This window comes from Lineus longissimus, chromosome 3 (assembly GCF_910592395.1).
Source record: "Lineus longissimus chromosome 3, tnLinLong1.2, whole genome shotgun sequence".
NCBI classification, from domain to species: Eukaryota; Metazoa; Nemertea; class Pilidiophora; order Heteronemertea; family Lineidae; genus Lineus; species Lineus longissimus.
This window is the reverse complement of record NC_088310.1, coordinates 1,973,323-1,983,834: the sequence shown is the minus strand read 5'-3', so window position 1 is coordinate 1,983,834 and position 10,512 is coordinate 1,973,323. Positions and strand designations below refer to the sequence as shown.

The 10,512-nt window shown below is 40.8% G+C and overlaps 1 long non-coding RNA gene across 7 annotated transcripts; it reads right to left on the bottom strand.

Annotated features, from left to right (window-relative positions):
- Window positions 1–262: 262 nt before the first annotated feature.
- On the bottom strand, window positions 263–9,911 carry LOC135485318 (uncharacterized). 7 transcript variants are annotated; one of them, XR_010446551.1, is made up of 8 exons: window positions 9,860–9,911; window positions 6,965–7,019; window positions 6,680–6,739; window positions 5,248–5,934; window positions 4,911–5,028; window positions 4,238–4,496; window positions 3,580–3,952; window positions 263–2,148 (listed from the first exon to the last, which is right to left on the bottom strand). It is a non-coding gene; the product is annotated as an uncharacterized LOC135485318 (long non-coding RNA). The 7 variants fall into 7 exon arrangements; XR_010446552.1 differs by lacking the exon at window positions 9,860–9,911 and adding an exon at window positions 9,604–9,787; XR_010446554.1 differs by lacking the exon at window positions 9,860–9,911 and adding an exon at window positions 9,552–9,569.
- Window positions 9,912–10,512: the final 601 nt, after the last annotated feature.

Genomic DNA, 10,512 nt, shown 5'->3' with positions numbered 1-10,512 from the left:
TGCAAACAAATATTATGATCAATGGACTCTTCCCCTTGGGTGCAAAGGTCAGTATGCGCTTGTAGTCCAAGACAGTGGTTCTGGTCGTTGCAACCTCATGCATAATCCACTTGGTAAGATGACCTCGGGGGGGGGGGGGGGGGGGGGATTTTTTATTTGACCAATTTTTAAGGTCAATATCTGGTAAGCACAACAGTAGCTCCGATGAAAAGTTTCGATTAGTGATGGTGTGTCAACAGGCGAGTCAATAAGAAAAAAAATGTTTCTCTTTCAAAAAAACTTTATTGCTGTACATTACAAAGAAAACAGATGACGATTTGGAATGTAGTGTAGGAGGAAACCCGCATACCGGGAGAAAACCTACGCAGTCGGAGGGAGTCGCCATCTCCATCACACAGGTGACAGGTGCTTATGTTTATTTTAGTTCATACAATGATCGTAGTACATTATTTTTTGGCTGCACCACTCCGAAAGCCCAATACAAGAAGAGGACCGGGAGATATGATAGTTTTTCTATCCCTTTAAGACGTGGTCAACTTCTTTACAAGATGTCACAAAGAAACACTGATAAGTGTCCTTGCAACACAATGCTAAATTGAGATAAAAAACAATAGACTCAACTACATGTACTCCACCACAATGGTTTGAGTTAGCACTAAACCTCTCCATGCATTCATCATGTTTATAATACATGAATAGCTATTGTATTAAAACCTATTGTTCATGCCTTCAGGTGAGCCATGTGAGCTTACAATAGATTTGGTCACTGCTGATGATTTGAATAACAAAGGAACCACATTTGTCATGGCCACTGGACAGAGCTGGCTGCCACTTAGCATAACAAAGGGAGCAGTTATGACATGTCGTTTGCATGACAAAAGAGGTGACCTCGACAGGGCAAAGATTAAAAGTTGGCTTTGCAATACTTATGCCAAGTCATGGAGTCTAGATCTCATTAGACATTTTACAAAATATTTACATGCAAGATTTACAAATACATTCATACAGGACAAAAGTTTTAAAACGTCTAAAAGTTGACGTTTTTAAGCTACACTTTTCTCAATCAATTCAGTATCATGTAAAAAATTGTCATAAAGGAACCATTGTGATCACTCATTGCCCAAGGTGATGTACCCATGGACAACATCATCATCAACAATTTGGGGTCCCTGGTAAGCCATAACAAAACATGCATGCATGCCACCATTGTCGAATGACATGCTTTGACAACGGCTCACAGTGTGACCACTAGGGAAGGATCAGTCTTTAAATTTCGAATAAAACAGTGAGAGTTTTAAATCTGACTGTTTTAGTTCAACTGGAAAGATGTTTTGGTATTTCTTCAAGGAGGAAATTCAAATTCAACAATTCACTGTTGGTCATTTGTCTCGAACATGATAGTACATGTATTGAGCAACTGAACCAGCCAGTGTGATGAAAGGTCATGGGCATCAGAGCCCAGGCCATGTCAGTTGATTCTGTGGTACTGATGAGATTGAGAAACAGTATGAAAGGCCTACAGTTCCATCAGACACATGTGTTCTTGTTTCGTGGGGTCAGCGAAACAAGAACACATGGACCCCATGTCAAAAGTGATGGATATACCAGTAAATATCTGATGAATTCTGTGATTTTTAAGCATACAAATAACTTTTGCCTGAAAAGAATTTCAGGGTCCTCATCTGGCAGCTGTTGGCTTCTCTGGTAGCCACAAACAACCCATCCCCCAAATTGTTATTCCTTCTTATCTTAAGAACAAAACTTATCTTGAAAATTATTTTGTTTGGGTTCTGGAGCGACTTATCATTGGCTCCCTTGTTAGCCATAAACAAGCCATAATGATAATTTCAATCCCTTCTTTGAAAAGTGTAAGATTTTGAACCATGGCACAAGTCATGATCATAACCAAACATAGATTAAAACAATCTATGCTTGTCATAAGCAGAGTAAATATTTGCCTTCTCACCATCAGAAAAATTTGAATTTTCATTAAATCACCTTTCAATCAGATATTTTGATAAAACGATAAAGCCTACGGTGACAAAATACAATCTAACCGTCGTTCTGTTACTTGACGGCGATGGGAGCATGGTTGGGATGTGCTGGGTCAACAACATCCTTCTCCCTTCTGTGGGACGGCTCATCATGCTGAAAAGAAAAAGACAACATAAAATTAAGGTTGTTCATTCATGCTCAAGTTGATAATTCAATGTCAAGGGGCCGGGCCATTGTGCTGACCGTATAATCTTGTGGTAGTAGACAATTCATGCTGGTTAAGAAAAGTGCTATAGGTTTCAGACGAAGAACTTTTCGAAAACATCTTCTCTATTAAACCTTCATTTAGGACTCTCATGCTGAGCGCTGCTTTGGATGAGCAAGAGACACAAATCTGTGTTCCTCCCCGACATGCCTGATTTCATTACAATGACTAATTCTATCCTTAATCAGCAGTTTCAGAGGGAGGTAAAGGACTAGAATTTGGGAAGTTTTGTCAAAAGGGCGGTTTGGTTAAGGAGCATTTTCCAAGTCATTATTTTGAGACGAGGTTTAGCTCCACCCTTGTGGTTTTGGTTAGTCAATCAATACCGACATTGCACCAACCCAAGCGGGCTAACCATAACCGCTGAACTCAAAACGAGGCTTTGTTGGCACATGGTGCATTTACACAAGTGCGGTTCATTCTAAATCCAGGTATTTTAGAATACTAACAACGCGATTTTCATCAGAATTGCACAGATGATAGTTTTAACCATTCTTTATATTGAGTGCAAAAAGGTGTTGCCATAATACTGCTTATGTAATAAAACAACACACTTTTACTTTTATTTAATACTTGCAACCAGACCCTGACCATCACTACCAAAGGGTTTCTACCGAGTCTTCAGCTATTGTTTATCAGCAACAGTTGATATTCATGCTCATTACAAATAAGTGCCTGGGCAGCTTTCCAAAGAGGAATCAAAAGGCAGCCGCAAGGTAGCCAAGATAAGTTTAACACAAAGTCACCAATAGGGGTCTCTCACCTCTCAGAGTATGTCGAAACTATTCACGCTGTATGAGGGATACATTTAGTGCTGAATATAACCTGACCCAGTGCTCTCACTTTGCATATTAGTCACCTGAAGATGGCCAATTTAACCCCCCCCCCTCCTGCTTATAGTCCCCCTTCAACGTGATTAAAGCCTTTGACTTTGCATGTACATAACTAAATTATCCTGTTTACAACCAAGAACATTCTTTATCGTCCAGTTCTTTTTGCAACATTTTATTGTTTTACAAATTGAGATTGGTCCAAACTATCATCACCGCGAGTTTGATGAAAATTGCACTGTAATTGGTGTCGCAAAAATAACATTTGAAAATTGTTCCTCAACAGAGAGCCAATGGCTATACCTAAGGGGGCTAAACTTTAGAATCCCCGATCGGAAATGACGTAGTTTGATCGCATTCAACTATAAATCCATTGAACAGTGGTGCTTGGTTAGTCAACCGATGACCTTTTTTTGGGGTGTGATCGGGGATTGTAAACTCGTTCCCCTAAGGGCATTTGAAAAACTGAAATTGATTTGTTTATATTACCGTGTGATGGCATCCTTCCGTAGGTATGAGATAGGCTGTCCTCATGGTGGCTGCAGGGTATCATGTCAGGGCTCTTTGTCCGTAGCTTTCTGTAAGTCCAGAGAGTCCCTTTCGAGTTAAGATTGTCATTCTAGTCAATTAGAATATTGTCATAATAGTCTATTAGAATGACGGACATTTAAGTGTCCTTCCCATCCACACAGTAAACACGTTCCCTTCTTCATCTTAGCGAAGGTTCTCCTTGAATTGGTCTGTCAAGGCATCGTTTGCTGAACTGTGGTTCATCACTCCTGCACATGGATATCCCTCAGCGCAACCATTCGATCCACTGAATCCACTCGAATCTCCGTCGTCTGCCCGTATCTGTGAGCGACTGGAAAACAAAATTTAAGGTTACTCCATTATTCTACCATGATTGATGCATGTGCCGTAGGGCCTTTCATTCAGTTTTATCAAATTTACCAGTTAATTTTCTAAAAGGCTTAGAATACTGACGACCACAACGCTAGAGTACTTGACACTTGATTAGCAATTCAATTCCAAACTGAGGTTGCTCGTGCAGTTTGAAGATAAAATCAACCATTTTGCGACTTGATGAAACGAACTCAGCCCATGGCGTGTTCACCCATTTACCGTCTTGTCATCTGTTTATATTTACCATATATGCATTGGATTCCTTTGTCATCCAAAATCGTTGAGAGTCACATCGGCCTAACTGCAGAATAGCCGGGACAGTAGTAGCTCTGTTCATTATGTACACTCTGTCCCTCTGTACATTATGTACACATTCCTATCATTTAGCACAGAGTGTCCCGGTTATTCTGCAGTTGCTCCGTCACATCTACCATAGCACGAATTGTAGACTGTGGTTGAGTGGTTGGATCTTCTCGACAGCCATCATCTCAATCTGCAGAGGGCTAGATAACAGGAAAAATACATTCAAGGACCTATCTCAAAATGAATTGATTGAAACCAAAAGATTTTCTTCTTTTCATATGGCCGAGATGGTTGTCAGTTGACAGCGTTTTCTTGGGAATAAAATGTTGATCGGCAAACTCTTTGGCAGGCGTAATCTTCATGAATCCTGGCCAATTTCATTTGTTGAAGACATGAAGACAGAGTCTTCAGTTTTTAGTCATAATATTAATAAGGGGGTAGAGGGTTCACAGAAAAGAAATAATTTCTTTTGGCTTCAGTCTATTTGGGATGATTCCTATGTATAAGTTGACATTAATTTCAATGACACCCTTTAAGTTCTACTTCTTTTTTTATTATTTTTCTCTGATCGACTCCTAATTATTTGGTCGTCAAGATTCAGATCAAAATTTCACCCTGTAGACTGCAACATCGTCTTTTGTGTCCCTTGTCCCTGTGTCCCTTGTCCCTGTGTCCTTCATGTCCTTGTGTCCCTTGTCCTTGTGGCCCTTGTACAATGTTGGCTCGGGCTGCCTAAAAATGGGAATCAGTCAATACGAATTCAACAAAGCACATTCAATTGCATTCTTGAACCAAATTGGTTGAAGAGGTTTCAAAACAGATTGAACAGAATTGAGTGTAGCACCCCAATACGTATAAAGTTGAAATTGTACGACAGATTGATACTTTTTTCAGAGTTATTTTGACATCTTCTTTTAATCCAGACATAACCGACGACTAAGTGATGCTTACCCTGTATGGCTCCAACATTGGCAGCAACATCTTCTTGGGGTCCATCCAGTGTCTTCTCGGCTGACGAGTTGGAGGCCGGCTCTCCTTCTTCATCGCCGTCTTGTCGATTTCAGGGGGTGTATATTATTAGCTTTGTGAGGCACAAGGAGGTGAAGAACACTGTTGTTATCCAAAGAGCCCAATGTCTTCGTTATTTGTACTAAACAGGTTCAGCACAAGTCCCACACGGACACGCCTGACATTTCATCCGACGAAATTCCGCAGGTTAACAACAGGTCTTAACCCCAGTCATTCCATCCCCCTCGAGATCAGGTAGGGGATCGCTGGCCAGCTATTGCTTACTATTGTTAACAGTCGTAAGACTTATCCCGCCAACACTCTAAAACAAGGGGACCAATTGAATGACTAGCGACACGCAACTGTCTATTCCCCCCATCAATCAACCACAATGACTCAAAGGGAACACGTACTTTGAACCTAAGTCCATGTCATCACCGTCGAAACTTAGATGAGGACCGCAGAACAAAGTGGCAAGCATGCCTGGGACCCAGCCACCGCGCTTTGGACATGAGATGAGATAGACTCAAGTCGCCAGTCACGATAACCAAATACACCAAGCGTATAGCTTGAATCGAACCCAATCTATCATCGTCATTGGTCACCTGGCCTGGCCTGGACAACTGAAAGCTGAATAGGTTCAAATAGATGATAAGCAGGAAACAAAAGAATAACAACTATAATAGCTAGATAACTACGATAGCTAGATAACTACGATAACTACTCTAACAACTAGAATAACAACAATAGCTACAAAATGAGCAAGTCGGTCATCAGACACACTTCCAACTCTCACAACAGTCACCATAGTCTCTCCCCCCCGCCCCACATGACCTCCCGCACCCTTTTCCTATCCCGTCTCAAACACACACACACACACACACACACACACACACACACACAAAACATCTTACTATGGTTACAACTTTTGAATAACCCGCCTGATTTGGAGAGAGAAGTGTCACTGTCAATTCATTTTTAATTACATGACCAAAACATGATATGGAAAAATTAGTACCGAATTTATTACGGCATTTTATAAACATTTCTTGGTATAAAAATCTTTCATTTTGAAATTCAAATTATGGATATGTTGAAAGTTTTAATATCTTTGATTAGTTAGGAGAGTGCACATAATAAAGTTGCAATGGCGATAACAGTTAGAATGTGTTTCGTAATTTGTATTCTTCATGCCAAAATAAATTGTTTCATCCTTTTTCCATATAACTCGCCAATTATAAGTCTGGAATATTTTCACTGCCTTGAGGATCTGTGGGAGTCAAGTTACAAGTTTATTTTACCAACAACAACACAGATTTGACAGTGGCACCTCTATTGACAAGGCAGACGAGTCATAACCAGATACTATACCTACCCTTCTTCTTGGAAATCAAACAAGAATCTTCGAATGCAATTGCGGACAAGGTTGTGTCATCTGAAATAATAAATTGGCACAAATGTGTAATAAAATTACAGCATTTCTGCTTGTATTTGTATTAGTACTCAGCAGTCATTATACTAAATGCCGAAAAATTATGGTTGAATCTCAATTTTTCACATGATTTGCTTTCCTTTGGCAGAGGTTGACCTTATTATGGAAATAAATGTGAGCTAGGTCATGGCATATCATGCCGATCCATCGTCGTGCTGATATACATACCCTTGCAAATCATACAAGATTCTTCAGTTGCAATCGCGGAGAGGGTTTTTAGCATCTGGAATGAGAAATTGAAACAGATACATAATATCATCAATTCTACAAGAAGTCATGAAAAAAGCAACTTTCAGCCAGATCCAATGAAAGTACCAGATTTTGCCTGATTCTCTCATGCAATGACTCCTAAAAATACATATTTTCCACAAAAAAATAATCAAAGGAAAGTTGGGCTCTCTTCCAAAATCCCTTTTGCCTGTAAAACGATATAATGTCAAGATTTAGTAGGTGACACCCACCTTTTGGAACATTGATGCTGAACACATGTAATTTGGCTATTTCATAATGTTGAAATGAGTCAAAGTGTGCACACCCTGCCAGAAAGAATATTCTGCTCGCACTGCATGCTTGAACCAAGCATTGGAAGGTATAAAATGTGACAGGTAGTGGTTTTATGTAACAAACGCAAACTTTCCTTCAAGGTTGACTGAGTCTGTTGTTGCCTTAGATAACCAAACAAAGGTGTCAGATGTAATACACTGATAGGCCGTGAAGCCAGATTGGTAATGAGATTGGCCATAAGCCATGAATAAATAACCTTTTTGATTATTGTGGATTGGGTCTAATAGAAATCGTATGGGGTATTAATCACATAGTAGAGTTGCTAGTTTTTCCTAAAACAGATCTTGCAATGAAAACTGGTAGAAAAAAGTCATAATGGTGAACTTGGTGGATACCAACTTTCGAATTCAGGTGAATTTAGAATAAAAAACCCATAAAAGTCCTGTAGTTTCATGGACGAGGAATTTCATCACATACAGATTTGAGAATGAGAAGTTGAATACACCCTTAGAGTTCATACCGTAGAGAATGCTATTATAGACCAGTCGTAGTACCAAGCACTCAGACCAAAGTATTAAGAGGGCACGTCATCTTTGCGTAAATTCAGGAAAGAACCCTTAAGATGGAATGACAACATTTTCATGAGCTCAGAAACAATTAATTTCAACTTAAACATGAATTAGCTAGGAATAATTTCCAACAAATATCTGTATGATTATGAAACACGCAATGTTGGTGAACAGAGCGCCGTTCGAAACAACAGTGAAACTCGGCCCCTTTTCATCAAATTTGGTAACTCATGACAACGGAGCCTCAGAGGTGTCCTATTTATAGAGAATCCAGTCAGACTTTTAGCACATACGCGTACATTCAGGGAAGACTCCCTAACGAGACCCGAGGCGAATTGGCACTGTGATCAGTCGTGCTGTCACCTGATCACGGCAACACTGGACGCTCGTGACTGCGCCATTCATCATTAAAATCTATATCTTTACGCATCTGTTTGACACAAAAACATTGTTGCTGTTGTGAAAACTATATCACACATGCACGACATCCTTAAACTGTCTTTTATCTATCGAAACATAACATTAACAAGGAGGCTTTACATCCATGTTACAAGCAGCGCACTATGACTAGGCCGAGGGCCTAGGCCTATTAATATAGGCTACACTGGATCAGTGTGTGGACGATCAAACTCATGGATTGTAGTAGGCCTGGAGGGACTATATGTGAGAAATTCAACGGGTGTAGGCCTACTGTATCAGTGTATGTAATTTTCGACATTGTACGGACCGAAGATCGGGAGATTGTTAATTCACACATAACACACACACCGAAACAGGTGACAGTGTGAGCACTGAGTGAGTGACACTACTGAAGTGAGTGTACAACAGTACATAGGCCTACACGTCACGGTATCAGGCTGTTTCGCTACATTGCCAGTTCGCTACAAGTCGTTTCGCTACATGTGGCGGTCGTTTTGCTACATGGTAGGTCGTTTCGCTACATGGGTGGAGTCGTTTCGCTACATGATGGGTATGGTCGTTTCGCTACATGGAGGACGTTTCGCTACATGGGTGGAGTCGTTTCGCTACATGGATGTAGTCATTATTTTTACTCTATTTTACCCTACTATAATTCCCGGTGGTGACTACAAATTTATTATAGCACAGTTTGCCGGTAAAAAAACTTGTACGGTTTGATGGCGCGCAAGGGGTTCTTGTCGTTTGTTCGCACTTGAATGGACCAGTAACCTCATAGACATCCATTCGCGTTGGCTCGCTCAATTACGTACTTATTATTGATTGACAGGGGTCATTCAACCGCACTTCAACGCAGATTTGGAGGCCTTTGCAAGGCCTTCGCGTTGGCTCGCTCAACCGTCTGTATCCGTGTATACGTACTTATTATTGATTGACAGGGGTCATTCAAACGCACTCCAACGCAGATTTGGAGGCCTTTGCAAGGCCTTCGCGTTGGCTCTCTCGTCTCACCCATGTAGCGAAACGTCCTCCATGTAGCGAAACGACCATACCCATCATGTAGCGAAACGACTCCACCCATGTAGCGAAACGACCTACCATGTAGCGAAACGACCGCCACATGTAGCGAAACGACTTGTAGCGAACTGGCAATGTAGCGAAACGACAGTAATTCGTTGTCAGTACGTTGCCGTTGGTTTAGGGGCGCAATAACCTAGTAGGTGATAAAGTATGGAATTAGTGAAACCTTGGAAACACTGATAAACCTTGGAAACACTCCTTAAAATGCATAAAAACATGAAATAATGCCATTCCAACCTGGGAAGACACGCCCACCACACACCCATAATATGGACCAATAGCGCTCCGCTTATAAATACGCCACCACCACGCGGGGCCTATTTGAACTACGGATCGGTCTGTTCATACAGGGTGATACAGAGAAAATTGGGGGCCTGTCATGCATTATGCATGGATAAGGTTGACGACTATGTCTAGGCCTAATTGTCTATGATTGACTGATATTTTATAACAAACGATGAATAAAAGAAGCCTAGTCATGTATGTTTATTACCGAAGTTTGCGGATGAAAATTTCCTTCGCCGTGAGCGATTTCTTACATCTTCCAGTACGCATCGAGGGATGCAGAGATCTTTGTGACGTCACCAGTTCTAAGCGGTTTTTTATTCACGTGTGTGTTTGTCCCAAGGAGGATACCGCGGTGACGTCACATCACGTGATCCCGACCCATATTAGTGATCGCTATGGCCAATCAGATTCAGTCTACTGACAGCATCAGTACTGAACACATCTCCACGTCTCACTGTCTGGTGCGCTTTTGTACACAAAAACACCAATAGACATGAAATATTGCAATACCTAGTATGGATTCTTCCTGTGTAAAATAAAATTTACAGAGCAGATTAACTTCCACGAATAAAAAAGACGTTTGGCGTGGCCAAAGTGCGGAAATAATGTCTCCGCTAAAATACACTACGAAATACACTAGGCAATGCACTACGCAATATACAGTAGAGATGCAGTTGAGTTTGTTATTGTTTTGACTTAGAAGCCCGCCCATATCATAATATATTCATGTATTCATGAAGTATGAACTCATTTCTGTCCCATACAACTCTAAGAACAGTCAATTTCTCCTTAAATCATCACCGAAACCGCGATATCCGCAGGAAGATTTCGTTCTAGTGTCCGAAAATGCATGATCTT